Raw genomic sequence first — 15,463 nt, 5'->3', positions numbered from 1 at the left:
CTGGGGGAAATCATAGAATAGTAGAGTTGGAAGGGACCTCCAGGGTCATCGGGTCCAACCCCCTGCTCAGTGCAGGATTCACTAAATCATCCCAGACAGATATTTGTCCAGCCTTCGATGCAATAACATAACTGCAGCAATCACTGAGGAATTGTTTGCTGAAGGCTGCGACAGACAATTCTTTACAAGGTGACAGATGAACTGAGTATCTGCAACTTTCACGTCTTTCCCGCTGCTGAACTCAGGAGACCTGGGTTGGGCATTTGTGGCCTTAAGGGGGTTGTGCAGGGTTAGAAACACATAGCCGTTTTCTTCCAAACACAGAGTCACTTTTGTCCATAGGGTTGTGTCTGGTATTGCATCTCAGCTCCTGTGCAGTTAAATGGAACAGAGTTGCAATACCACAAACAATCCAATGGACAAGGGTGGCACTGAGTTTCAAAAAAAAAGAAGCAGCCATGTTTTTCTAACCCTGGCAAACCCCTTTTATCATGAAGCTGAGGCCTGCTCTGGCACTGTGGACCATCTGTTTCTGTCCATTGTGCGCCTCACACTGGCACCACTTTCGCCTCTCAGTGGACCGCCCATCACAAAATCCATGCTGGTAAGTAATGTAAACACACAAACATATATATATATCAAACTTATGAAACATTAAAGTAAAATCCCCTGGTGCAAGCACCGAGTCATGACTGACTCCTTAGGTTATGTCACATCGTAAAATTTTCTAGGCATACTGTTTTGGTGGGGTGGTTTGCCATTGCCTTTCCCAGTCATCTTTTTACACCCCGAGCAACCTTAGTACTCATTTTACCGACCTCGGAAGGATGGAAGGCTGAGTCAACCTTGAGCCGGCTACCTGAACCACATGGGAATTGAACCTGCAACCTTCAGGTCATGAGCGATAGCTTAGGACAGCATTTCTGCTGCCTTAGGGCTCTTTCCCACGAGCACATATCGGCCGGCCATTTTGGATTCCAATGCATCAGATCACATGGGCATATTTATGAGACATAAAAACACCCAGCAAAGCCAATATAGCACCTGGCGTTTTTACGTCGGGCCCAAAACATAGTCCTGGAATACGTCAGCCGATGCATGGGCTCCTATGGGAGCCCATGGCAGAGGCCATAGGTGGGAGGGAGTTTAGCAGCGTGGCTGCTAAACTCCCTCCCTCTGTTTTCGACCCCCCCTGCAGGCTCACCTCGGTTCCTCCCTGCTCGTTCTGTGCACTGGGAGGGGGCGGGATGAGGGCGGAGCCATCCGCTGGTCTGCCTCACCTCCTCTCATTGATGGCTATGGACAAGGGGTGGGATGTGGGCGGAGCTAAGTGTCCACATTCTTCCCGCACCTTGTCCATAGCCATCAATGGGAGGAGGCGGGGCACACCGGCGCTTTGCTCTGCCTCCATCCCACCCCTTGCATATAGCCATCAATGGGAGGAGGCGGGGCAGACCATTGGTGGCTCCACCCCCAACCCGCCCCCTCCCAGTGCACAGAACGAGCAGGGAGGAACAGAGGTGAGCCTGCGATGGGAAGGGAGGGGAAATGGAAATAGCCTGGTGAGATCGGCGCATTTGCGCCGGGCTCACCAGACCATCTGAACGGGCGCACAAACGTTTGATTTGTGCACCCGTTCAACAGATTTTCCTCTCCCATCGTAGCGTATAAACGGTGAAAACGGCGGCCAATATGTGCTCATGGGAATAAAGCCTTAACACTAAAGATCCATAAAGGGGGCAAGACAGAAAAAGATGTCTTCCCTCTACATCCTGAGTGGTAGACCCCTGCTAGTCACCTGAGGGTATGTCATCAATATTGAAAGGGGTTAAATGCCCAGAATACCCCTTTAAAGGGGATGTCTAGTTTAGAAAACTTATTTTCAAATACTCTATTAAGAAATTTTAAATTAACAGATGGTAGTCAGGGCTCTCATATGTTAGCCAGAACAGACGATGGTTACAAAGAGAATCTCTAAATTGGAGGATCTGTTCCATAGACGACCTATTGATTTAAATGGAAACTGTGTAATACTTCATGTCTACTGTGGGGGTGCTGTAGAGGAATTAAACACTTGCTACCAGTTTTCCCCACGGATTATAGTTGATTGCTGAACTATAGCACAGATTATAGCAGAATGCATAGTGATCACCTTATCATAGGGTGACCCTTTAATCAAAAGTGATTGTCCAAATCCCATTAATATAATATTACTTCCCTCAGTGGGCAGAATATGATGTGGATGAGTAGAAGAGTATTCCTATCTGACTAGTACAACAAATATTAGAAAAATTCCAGTGAAGTCTGGAGTGCATTGCGAAGAGGTATAGTCAGTGTCAGACCTCATCGTATCCCTTTAAATCTCTATCCATATGTTACAAGATAGGACAGCGCAGATTGCGGTATTATCTTTAAATTGCTTAAAGCTGCCTGCATTCTGTGGGGTTAATCAGCGAATATTACATGTAATCCAGACAGATCAGTGAGGCTGTCTAGTATCCTGCAAATCCACCTATGATGTAGAACAGTCTTGTTTAATACAAGTATGTGCCAAGGCTTAGAGGCTGGCGGGTAGAGTTACATTGTAGAGACTTAACGTGGCAAAATGAGAACATCTGATCCCCCATTACTGTCACACTGCGTTACAGACAGTTAATTGATGATATATCATGAGCAGAAAACAGAGATTTAAAGGGGTTTCCGGGTTTTACCTTAATGGCCTATTCTATGGACAGGCTATCTATGTGTGATCGCTGGGGGTCCCTCTTCACTGCAGTATCAGCATAGCGACAAATGTATCCATACTGTAGTCTCTGGCACTGGAGCTCACCTCTACTTACTTGAATAGACTGAGTTGCAGTACCTGACGCACCCATATGGACTTATGGTGCTTATTACCTAATGGATTCTACACCACAACACAATTGCTGCAATTCTGGGGGTCCCTAAAAAAGTGCTGCTCATTCAGTGTATGTGGCAGTATTACAGACTCTTTAAGAGACTATGATTGGAATAGTGCTTATTATTTGGCCCCTCTTTTGGCACTATATGGCACTATTATGTGGATTCAAATTCTGAGAAAAAGAACGTGTAAAACTGGCAAGCAAGCAGAGGAAGGTCCTACTTTGCTTGTTGCTACTGGCCCTGTCTACCTACAGACCTTTGATATTTCTTCATACTTTACCTTATATTTAAGATGTGGTCATAAAGGGGTTTGGGAAGATTGGCAGTATAGATTCAATAGTTGATTGACGGAGGGTCCGAGGCAGGAAGCTCTAAACATTGTGTAGTGCCCACCACCATATTGCAGGCACCATTCCCATTCACTTCAGTGGGAGCTGTGACTGCAATACCATGTAAAGCCACTGCACAATGTATGGAGCTATCTGCTTTCTGTTCTGTATACTGTGACAGCGGCCCGAGATATATCCCAGAACTCAGACCCCTCACGATCAACTATTGATAACCTATCCCGGGGATAGGTCATCATCAATCTTTTAGAGCGTAATAACCCTTTTAATAATTAAGGTTAATATTTTATTTTGAGTTCATGTTTTTACCTCTCTTTTTCTACACTCTTATATTGTATTTGCTGTTGCAGCTGCTGCTTGGCATTGAGCGCTGCTAAGCTTACTTGGAACCACATTTGCTGACATTTTATAGCATTTTCAAGTGCAACAAAGTGTTGGAAATATATGATACAAGTAGTGAGTTGGGAAATGCTCTTTAAACAGCCAGCTTTAGAGACACATGGCAACTTTCCACAAGTGAGTTCAAATGATTAAAGTGACCCTGCGGGCCTGGAGAAACAAAGATGGCCGAACCGCTTCTCTGACTACCTGATGCACAGTGTGCATGCATTGGTAGTCTAAGATCTGACTGGCAGCACTGCTCATATGGACGGCACTGGTTAATCAAAGCAGGTGGAGTGTCTTAGACACATACTAATGTACAGTATGCATCAGGTAGTCATAGAAGCTGGTGTAACCATCTTGGTTTCTCCAGGCTTGAAGGGTTGCTTTAAATCAATGAAACAGACACAGATGTAGCAGAGCTGAAGTTGTCCTTTAAAGGGGTTGTCCCGCGCCGAAACGTTTTTTTTTTTTTTAAACCCCCCCCCCGTTCGGCGCGAGACAACCCCGATGCAGGGGTTAAAAAAACCACCCGCACAGCGCTTACCTGAATCCCGGCGGTCCGGCGTCTTCATACTCACCTGCTGAAGATGGCCGCCGGGATCCTCTGTCTTCATGGACCGCAGGGCTTCTGTGCGGTCCATTGCCGATTCCAGCCTCCTGATTGGCTGGAATCGGCACGTGACGGGGCGGAGCTACACGGAGCTACACGGAGCCCCATTCAGAAAAGAAGAAGACCCGGACTGCGCAAGCGCGGCTAATTTGGCCATCGGAGGGCGAAAATTAGTCGGCACCATGGAGACGAGGACGCCAGCAACGGAGCAGGTAAGTATAAAACTTTTTATAACTTCTGTATGGCTCATAATTAATGCACAATGTACATTACAAAGTGCATTATTATGGCCATGCAGAAGTGTATAGACCCACTTGCTGCCTCGGGACAACCCCTTTAAGGCCGGGTTCACAAGGGTGTAATTGTACGCATAAGGCCTCATGTCCACGGGCACGCATGGATTCCCAGTGCAGAATCCCGCAGAGGATTCCAGCCGTGCCCGCAGCCATGAGGCCTTAAAAGATATTTACTCACTTGTCCGGCTGCCATGTGGGTCTTTTCCATCGCGGCCGAATCTTCTTCCTTCTGCACGGAGGAGGCGCTCTGCAAGCCGTGGTTTTTGAAAAAAAATCTCTTACTTACCCGCGGATCTGCAGCACGGATGCAGTGTCAGCAGCGTTGGTGCCGCGGATCTGACGGCTTCCATTGAAGTCAAGTGCAGGGAAACCGTAGAAAATGGAGCATGCTGCGTTATTTTTCCACACGCTGGGAGAAAATGACATCTGCAGGTATTTAATTCCCAGCAGCTCCCCAATGAATGTCTATGGGCATATTGAACTGCGGATGACCCGTGGACATAGAATAGAATCCATTGATTTTAACGGGTTTGATCACATGCATATATATTTTCTACACATTTAGCTCTCATAAAAAAAAATACACAGCATGCTACATTTACCAGCGCATTTGCGCAACGAAAGTCTCAATAGAGGTCAATGTGGATGCGCAAATGTCTACGCAATACGCTAGGGGGTGCGTAATACACATGCGCAAAACCCAGCAAAATATACGCCGATGCAGGTGCAAAAAAGCATACGCTTGTGTGAAGCCGGCCCCTCACTTTTGTAAAACGTGATAAGATCATGCCGTGCATTTAGCTACAGAAACCCAGCTCTGCTACATCTAGGTAGTCATGTTACTGTTCCTCGCAGTAACGCACACGGACATGCTGACATTGGTTTGTTGGACGCCCTCTGTTATTTTGTCAGTAGTTAAGGTCGCTGACGTTTGCTGGTGACAGTTCAGAATTTGGCACTCGGATGTTATGTGCACACGGCCGTGTAACCCAAGTATAACAACAACTTGGAAATGTTGATTGATTCCATAAAATTCCAAGAAGGGTAATTATTATTGCTCAGAACACCAAAGCTCAGATTTTCCTGGAAGGTCCAGAACAAAACCATCAAGAAGTACTGTGGAAGGTGAGATAAGAGCTAACCGCAGCTAAAAAGTTCATGACCTGTCCTTAAGATAGGCACTTGGGCAAGTGCTGCAGCCTCTTCTTCGGCCTCCGATATCAAGTTCAGTGATCACATGACCATTCTGCAGCTCAGTCCCATTCAAGTGAATGGAAGTGAATTGCATGAAGGGAACACTTAAGCATCAACGAATAACCTGAAGGGCCCTTTTACATGGGACAACCTGTCAGGTGCAGATGCCCAACAGGTCGTCACAGCGATGATCATTCTTGGGCACAGGAACGATCATCACTCAGTGAATAGAAGCGGAGCAGACCGGAGATCATTCCAGCTGCCCGCCTCCATTCACAATAAACAGGCAGTCATTCATAAGTGATAACTGCCTGTTTATCCGATCCGTCTTTAGTTTTCTTCATACAGAGACTGAACGACTACTGAGAAGTGAACAAATTCTCGCTTGTCATTCAGTCATTCATGCATTTACACTGAATGATAATTTTCCAGATTCCCGCTTGATAATTAGAACGATTTATCGGCTCGCGTTAAAGGGCGCTAAGTCACTTAGAGCCCTTAAACAAGGTGGAAGTATTTCCGCATTCTATAGCTAAAAACAGAGGAAATTCTGCACCAAAATCCCCTTTTATACATGAAGGTAATGGGAGTGGAAATGCACAGCAGCAGATTTAGCTGCAGAATATGGAAATATCCCGCCCGTGTGAAAGGGCCCTTATGCTTCAGGGATATCAATACGTGATAAATGGAGTCCATGAAAGTCAATGGACTTTCATTGATCCATGTACAACAGGGTGTAAACACTGTGTATCGATGTACAAGAGAAATAAATTGCAGCATGCCCTATATCTCTGCGTAGCATACAGCATGATCCCTATACATTTATATGGGCTGTGTATGGTAAGCTGAACGTACATGATACATGCCCACTCTGTTTAAAAAGAACACTTAAAAAAAATCCCACTGCACATGTTCGTGTGCGTCTGATACGCTGGAATACGCGGTCTTGGCCGGCAGAGCATACGGCTGCAAAATGTGTAAATGTTGAGGGGGGACCTGCAGCATTTTACACATACAGCAGTGGGCATTAGTCCTTAAAAAGGTGAAGATTCATTTTACGGCACGCAGTGGCATGCATACAGCTGCAATCCAAATTATTCAACCTGCATTGCAGTTTTATTTACCAGATTTTCACATTTTCAGTTGTTCGGAGAAAAAAAAAAGCAAAAAAAACAGACAAGAACTCTGTGGTGAATTTAGAGAAACCACTTGTTAGGCTGCCTGCACACGAACGGATTTGCATTGCGGAATTTGCAGTCGGCGTCCACAGTAAATGCCATTCGTAACATGCTATGTAAAAGCGCTTCTTCCTGCACACTCGTGGAAACTTGCGATTTCCGCGATCAGAGGGAAAATCGCAGCATGTTCTATTTTAGTGTGGACTCCACATGGACAGCTTCCATTGAAGACACCACCCCCCACAGCGGCTCCCAGCAGTGACAGTGCCCCCCACAGCGGCCCCCAGCAGTGACAGTGCCCCCCGAGACCCGTATACCTACCCCCTCCACCTCGTGGAAGCTCTGCTCCTCCTCTGCCCGGCGCGCCGCTAGCAGCGATGATCTCCGGCACACACTGTGACGTCAGTGTGCTGCCAGACGCCTCCTCCCCCTGCTCTCGCGGAACCAAGTACTAGGAGACGTCAGGGGAGGGGGGAGGAGAATTCCGGCTGCACACTGACATCATGATGTGTACCGGATCAGCGCTGCTATTAGCGTGGCTTGGTGAATACCGGCAGGGGAGCCGCGGCCCCTGTCGGTATTCATCACTAACTTGGTGAACGGCCGTGTGTCAGCGACTATGGCTACGCGTGTCAGTGCTGGAGGAGTATGAAACTTTCTCTGTGATTGTAACGTTGTTATAAGTAAGTGATTACAATATCAGAGCAAAAGGATCATTTATTGCAGAAAACTGACCCCTTGATAGGAGGCTCTGGTACCCTGTTGTACCGTCTCTTGCTTGTATACAAAATTTGATATGGGCGAGCATGGAGGCTTTAGTACCCTGTTGTATCGCCTCTAGCTTGGATACAAGATGTGATATGGGTGGGCATGGAGGCTCTGGTACCCTTTTGTACCGTCTCTAGCTTGGATACAACATGTGATATGGGTGGGCATGGAGGCTCTGGTACCCTGTTGTACCACCTCTAGCTTGGATACAAGATGTGATATGGGTGGGCATAGAGGCTCTAGTACCCTGTTGTACCGCCTCTAGCTTGGATACAAGATGTGATATGGGTGAGCATGGAGGCTCTAGTACCCTGTTGTACCACCTCTAGCTTGTATACAAGATGTGATACAGGTGAGCATGGAGGCTCTAGTACTCTGTTGTACTGCCTCCAACTTGGATACAAGATGTGTTATGGGTGGGCATGTAGGCATACAGGTTCTGTATGGTACCCTGTGGCATATTGCTCAACATTTGCTGTAACTGAGTCTCTAAATCATGGAAAGTCATAGGCTGTCGAAGTTGGTGTCCCAGAAGGTCTGGTACATGTTCTATTGGTGATAAATCTGGTGACCGGGTAGCCACAGACGTGTGGTAATGTTGTCGAGACATTCCTGTGACCCCCTTGTGTGTGCGGCCGAGCATTAGCCTGCTGGAAGATGCCTCTTGGAAGCTGCTATTAGAGAAACGCATATGGCTGCAGGATGTCCTGAACATATCAAAGAGCTGCTATTGTACTTATACCACGGTGGGTGTTGAAGTCACGTAATGGGCGCTGCGAGACCAAATGTACTTTAGCCAAGTGCTTGGAAATGGTTCTGCCAGATACAGGGGTGTAACAATAGTGCCACCTGTCTCTGGATGGCGGATAACAAAACAGTTGGAGCTGCTCATGCTTGTCAGACTATCAGACCATCTTCTCTACTGGTGGTCTGTCGAGGGCTCCTGAGCCCAGTTGTCTTGCAAGCGTGCCCTCATGCATCCACTCGTCCCAACACCTGCTAATATTCTGGACAGAACGGCCCAGGTGGGGGGCAATTTGTTGATGCAACCGTCCAGCTTTTCACATTTCAATAATGCGCCCCCTCGTACCGCTACTAGGGGTGACCGACTGTCATATATAATGCCCCCCAGACCATCACTCCAGCAGGGGGCAGTGTGCTACTCCACAGCAAAGGCAGAATTGAGCCGCTCACTCTGAGGTTCAGACATGAACATCACCGTCATCAGTGCCCAAACTAAACCTGGACTCGTTGTTGAAGACAACCCGGTTCCACTCTGTAGCAGTCCAGTTTCGTAGTTCACAACACCACTGCAAATTGAGGTGACGATGGGTGGGTGTCAAAGTCAGTACACGTAATGGGCGCCGTGAGACCAAATGTCCTTCAGCCAAGTGCCTGGAAATGGTTCAGACAGACACAGGAGTGTAATGATGGTGCCACCTGTCTCTGGAGGGAGGACAATGAAACAAGTGGAGCTGCTTGTGCTTGTAGGATGATCAGATGATCCTCTCTACTGGCAGTCTGTCGAGGACATCCTGAGCCCAGTCGCCTTTTGTGTGTGCCCTTACACATCCACTGATCCCAACACCTTCTACCAGTCTGGTCAGAACGGCCCAGGTGGCGGCAATTCGTCGATATGACCATCCAGCTTCTCACATCCCAATAATGTGCCCCTCTCAGACTCTGTTAACTGGGTGAAATCTCTTGGATGGTGTTGTAGAGGCGTCTAGTGGTCAACAAGCTCTACACAAGCAGAAAAAGAGGTCACTACACACAAGGAGCCTCTGAGAGATGTTAGGTTTTGCTCCTGGTACCTAGAGTTCTATGAGGTTCCAGGAGCACACTTCCACAGTTGTTAAATGTTTGAGCTGGCTGTGGATTTCTCCAGCCAGCCAATCTCCCTGGTCTGCTGCACATAAATACCAGCCCCTCTGGATAGAGAATGATGGTTTCCCTACACCCTGGTGTTTGCAGTAATGGATGTTGTTGTGTAGGTGTGAACAGTGTTATGTTCTGTGTGTCTGTGCAGGTGGCTGGACATGTGGTATGAACAGTCCTGTTCTCTGTGGTATGCATTTTGTTGTGTGTTAGAGTGAATTCTGTCCTGTTCACTAGGGCGAGCTAGGTCCTTAGGTTCCAGTGTGGGGTCGTCCCTATTGGGACGATTGCCCCGCTTGCAGACAAGATTCATGGGGAGGTTATCTTCTGAGAGTAGGGACGCACAAGACAACGAGGACCCTTGTCATGGGCTTAGTATGTTAGCCAAAATTCGAACCAATATCGCTTATGTACTGTAGCAATTCCATCTGTTTATGCATGCAGGTATGCTAGGTAAGTGTTTTGGGTGTTTGCCAGTTGTTGGGTTATGTATGCGTGCGAGTTCTGTTTGAGTGCTTTAGTTTCTGTGTGAACTAGATGTAACAGAACGCATAAGTGTCAGTAGGAGATGTAACGAACCTTCTTATAGGCCAAGGTTAGAACTACTTTTAGGGCCTCAGATGACAAGACCGTTCATCTAATCACACCACAACTTGAATCATTTGCATGTCTGCCTGAGATGTAACTGCATGCTGAGTCTTGCAGCCAAACCACAACTCCTTCTAGGTGCCTGATTTTTTTTAAAGAGTGTATATACAATGATAAACCAACATATCTAGACCCACAGTTAGTAGCCATTAAGATCCCAGTGGCTGCTTTAACATGAAATGAAGATTGCAAAATACAGGATGTAGTCAAAAATCCTGCTCCAGCACTATATCTCCGTTTTTGTGTTCTATAGTCAAATAACAATAGTGTACTTCAATAGGAAGGCAGGGATGTACTATATGATGGTACGGGCCCCTGGGGCCGTGGAACACAGATTTCAATTTGGTGTTGTGGCCCATGTAAAAGAGAGTTAAGCCGAATTGCAAAGTTGAAGAGTAGCATTTGAGAAGCAGAAATCCACCTTCCACATCACTCTGAGTCCTGTCAGAAACGCTCTTTTCTCCTTAGGGAGAGCAACTATATACTATACACTAAGTGAGGAGACTCAAATGGCCACGCACGCTCCTCTGGGTAATATGCAAATATTATAAAAAGTATAAAAAGTATAAAAAGTCCCACTTTGACTCGAAGGAATGCTGCCTTTCAATAGGTGGCACTGTGGAGGATTTATTCCATCTCCCTTATTTGCATATTACCCAGAGGAGCGTGCGTGGCCATTTGAGTCTCCTCACTTAGTGTATAGTATATAGTTGCTCTCCCTAAGGAGAAAAGAGCGTTTCTGACCCCTGTCCCAGGCCTCTCACTAGCAAAAGCCAGACTCCTACTGTACACTGATGATGGGCCAATAACCCGGAAACAGCTGTATGTACATGGAGTCTGGCTTTGCTTTTGATTCCCAGTCATTGTAACAAGACTTGTATAAAAAGTCCCACTTTGACTCGAAGGAATGCTGCCTTTCAATAGGTGGCACTGTGGAGGATTTATTCCATCTCCCTTATCTGAGTCCTGTGGGACCACCGCTATGACTGAAGTAAAGAAAGCGTACTGGAAGTGATCTCCTGTTACAATACAGCTACGGAGCCGTCATCGGACCAGTGTTCATTCCAGGGACTCTCATTGTGGATCGGTACCTGAGTCTGCTTAAGACGGTGTATGACGTCCTGGATGATCTATCGTAGCAGATGGGGACCACTTCCAGTACGCTTTCCTTACATCAGTCATAGCAGCGGTCCCACAGGACTTAGAGAGATGCAAAAAGCGGATGCTACTCACATGCTACTCTTCAATTTTGCAATTGGGTTTTACTCTCTCTTACAGAGCCACGACACCAAATTCAGATCCATGTCCTGGGGCCCCGGGGTCCCATGCGCCATACCATTCTGTAGTGCATCCATGCCTTCCTATTCAAGTACGCTATTGTAACATAAATATAGGACACCAGTACCGAGATATAGCATTGGAGCAGGATTATGGCTAAACCCCATATAAGCAATCATTATGACAATCTATCAGCAGAATTCTCAGAGGGAAACATTGAATATGCCAAAAATGTCTGATATCTGAAATTCCCATCATCGATCCCCTGTTTCCAGAGGCTAGAACTATCAAAGCACACATTATGCATGAGACATTTACCTCGCCCCCAAAAAACTTCTATAAGTACCGTACTTTGTCTTCCGACAGGTGCAGCTGCTGAGAAATCCTATAACCCTTCACCTTCAGTACTGCGGACTCACAATTAGCAGATTATGAGGATGAGACCCGGCTCCTTGGGCCCAGTAGGAATGTTCCTTATTGCTGCTGGTGCCTTTGATTTGCAAAGTCTGGGAGTGCAGAATATACCCCGGATTGTAGGAGCAAAAGGCAAAGCTGGAATTAAGAGACCACTGGGTTCATCAAAGGCTAGTGACAGGGACTTCCTCCAAAGCCGAGGAAGAATGCGGCAAGGAAAGAGAGGTGGGATCAGTTTCAAATCATGTTAGGTCCTTTAGAAAGTCCATTGGTAGGAAAACTTGAGGGGAAGGGGGGGGGGGGGTGTCAAAAACTAGGACAGCTGGGGAATGATCAGGTTACTGTCTGCTTAAAAGTGCACCTGCTTAACCCTTTCAGATATTCCTTATGTTGCTATACTATATCAATACTAGCATGGTTACCGTATCCTTATGAAGGTGTCGTGGTTAGTTGGTATCGCGACACAGATTCATGATACAATGCAGCAGAAGGAGTCACAAAAATGTGCAATGTTTATTTTACAACATAATGCAAATGAAGAATGGAATACTAACGAGTAAGCAATTCAACTTTTACTCTAGATCTGCCTATCACTTGCTATGGCTAACTAAAATCCTAGGATTATTAATACTCTATTCACAAGAAAAAAAACCAATAATACTTTGTATTTAGCAAAAAATAATAACAGAAGCACTTTGTGGAAAATATCAAGTACACTCAATAATTAATGAGGCTGTATGACCAAATACAATGCACAACTTCATTATGTGCTAATCAACCTCCGGCTGGACGTTCCGTTGCAGATCTGGCTGCAAATACCACACAGTACTTTTTCTTCTGCCCCAAAGCAGGGCAGCTTGATGGAAAATGGGCAGACCCCATTATACTCAATGGCGTCCGCCAAGCACTGTTCTGTTCCGTCCTGCCGTGGTGATTCCCCTTTCCTGCTCCCCGAACAGAGCAGGAAAGCAGAATCCCCAGTGCGAGTGGAAACCACCCTAACACAGTCCTTCAGAAAGGCTACTTCTCGTATCCAAGTACAATGTCTCTTTAAAAACCACATTCAAGCACCCGGAATTTAAACAATAAAGCATAGAATTTCAAGTAAGTAAAAAAAACCTGGCACTCCAGGGATTACAGCCAATTCATACAGAGAAGTCAATTAGTTTACTTCTCCGTTCAGAACACTCCCTTTAATCCTGGTCTGCAGAATGTCACAGTGATGCTCTCCAGAGGTCCCAATCAGTGGTCCACAATGGGGATATGTAGAAAATATATGATTTATTAATGAAGCTAAATTAACACTAGTCAATAAATATGTACTATGAAAAAAAACAACAGGTGGGTAGTGCAGTAGTAGGTGTGCAATGCGTTTCGGAGGAAACTCTGCCTCCTTTGTCAGGCATGTGCATCCCTCTCTGGCAGCAGCAGCCTCCAGCAGAACCTCATTGTACACAGTCCCTGCGCTCACTCTGTGGTGCAGCAGAAATTCCTTTAATAATGCTGGCACTAGAAAGTTCCCAGGGAGCATGCTCAGTTCTGTTTGGAGTCGCCATCTTGATGCTCCACTCAATATCTGCGCAATTGCACAATACCACATGAAAAAAAAACGAATTTGGAACTAATTAGGCTAAATAGCCTTTTAATCACAGCGCGGGTATATCCTGCGCTAATGTGAAATGGCCCTACAGGCGCAAAAAGTACAGTAATATGAGCAGAAACATGCGCAAAAGCACATTGTTCATGGTGCAAATGTGCTGTGCTTGCGCAAGCATTTTGGTGCAAACTCTTGTGTGAGTTAGCTCTTACATGCGTAATACGCAGTAAAAAGAACCCATTGATTTCAAGGGTTCATTCACAGCTGTGTTTTTCATGCAGCTTTTGGTGCACCGTAACAACTCTTTGACATCAAAGGGTTGCGTAAATATGCAGGAAATATGAGAGGATCATTCCGCAGCAGAAACAGTGTCAAAATTGACATGCTGCGAAATTGAATTCTGCACCACGTGTCAATTTCTGCACGGGTTTTGTGCAGATTATTTCCGCAACTTGTTTACGAGATTTTCAAAATCTCACCCACTTTGCTGCTTCTGTTAGTGCCATGGAATTTCAGTGCGGGGTATCTGCAAGGAAATTCCGCAGCAAATCTGCCTCATGTGAACCTAGCCTTAGGGAAACCCCTGACAAAAGCTGTCAAAATACTAACAACCACCTGTCCGTGAGTGAGTTACATGCTCCGTCCCTGATCACATGACTGTGATATCATCAAAGGTCCTAAAACATGAAATATGCAGAGTCTGACAGCAGCCGTGTGCTTACAGGACCTGTAAGGATGTCAATGTCATGTGTTCAGTCACCTGGGCTCTGCGTCCGTGAATGAGTTACATGCTCCACCCCTGATCATATGACAGTGACGTCATCACAGGTCCTTCATCCCTGTTCACATTATAGGCGGACTACATCCCCTTCAAACCCCCGTGGCCTCAGTTGCTATGGAATACTAATGACCACCTAGCCAGACAGCAGCCGTGTGCTTACAGGACCTGTGATGATGTCACCGTCCTGTGATCAGTCACCTGTGTGTGAGAAGTCTGGTGTCACATGACCAGGGGGTGATCAGTGTGTGCAGGACTCTGCTGTGCTGGTTGTGATCCCTGTTGTATAGGATGAAAAATGTATGCAGCAGAGCTATGTGTGTGTGTGACGTGCATGTAGCAGAGCTGTGTATGTGTGACGTGCATGTAGCAGAACTGTGTGGCGCATTGCACCATTAGAAATACGTGCAGGTTTTTTTATGTCGGTGTGTTATTTGTTTTTCATGCATGCAAAAAAAATGATCCAATTGATGTCACTTTTTTGTTTCAACTGTTTCATGGCAGCATATGTAAAAATGCAGCACATATGCATGTAACATCTGAGTTTGCTGTTTTTTTTTAACACTCCTATAGACTTTCAAGCGTGATTTTGGTTCATGAATGCGGACTTAAATAAGGCATGCTGCAATTTTTTTACACGCAACATCTACCCACTTGAAAAAGAAATGCACACCATACACCATTCTAATGGGTCCATGTGCTATCCGTTTTCAGTCAGTAAATAATATGGACACCACACGGACAGAAAATACACCCATGTGAATGGGCCCCCAGGGTTCAATTTTAAAGGGGCTGTCTAGGATTAGAAAAAAAAACTAACAGTTTTTTGTTGTTGTAAGAAATAGTGCCACCTCTATCCACCAGGCTGTATCGGGTATTGCAGATGATCCCTATTCAAGTAAATGAGGCTGAGTTGCAATACCAGACACAGTTCAGGGATGCCTATATACATGAGAAAAGTCACCTGAAATGGTTGATTTTGACTGAACACCGGTTAGAAAATTAACCAATAGCAGACTTCAGTTGGCCATGTTGGAAAACGTCAGCTGCAGGCGGATGAAAGAACATGTGTATGTCATGATCAACCAATTGCTGACCATTTTGTGACTTTGCTTGTTTGCATTAGTCTCCAATGTTGCTGATGAGATTGGTTGTATGAACGATCTCATGGATGATTGACTGGCTGCAT

The 15,463-nt window shown here is 46.0% G+C and overlaps 1 protein-coding gene across 5 annotated transcripts in view; it reads right to left on the bottom strand.

Moving 5' to 3' along the window:
* LOC136621307 (SRSF protein kinase 3-like) overlaps nt 1-12,118 on the bottom strand; it is a 32,594-nt gene extending 20,476 nt beyond the window's left edge. For 2 of the 5 annotated variants that reach the window (XM_066596727.1, XM_066596722.1), the window contains exon 1: nt 11,804-12,118. The gene's annotated coding sequence lies outside the window, so the exon portion shown is untranslated. The remainder of the gene's footprint in view (nt 1-11,803) is intronic. The other 3 variants (XM_066596723.1, XM_066596724.1, XM_066596726.1) reach the window with 3 other exon arrangements.
* Nucleotides 12,119-15,463: the final 3,345 nt, after the last annotated feature.

The sequence above is a fragment of the Eleutherodactylus coqui genome, chromosome 3, assembly GCF_035609145.1.
Source record: "Eleutherodactylus coqui strain aEleCoq1 chromosome 3, aEleCoq1.hap1, whole genome shotgun sequence".
Classification (NCBI taxonomy): domain Eukaryota; kingdom Metazoa; phylum Chordata; class Amphibia; order Anura; family Eleutherodactylidae; genus Eleutherodactylus; species Eleutherodactylus coqui.
Note: the sequence above shows the minus strand (reverse complement) of the source record. Positions and strands in the feature narration are given on the sequence as shown.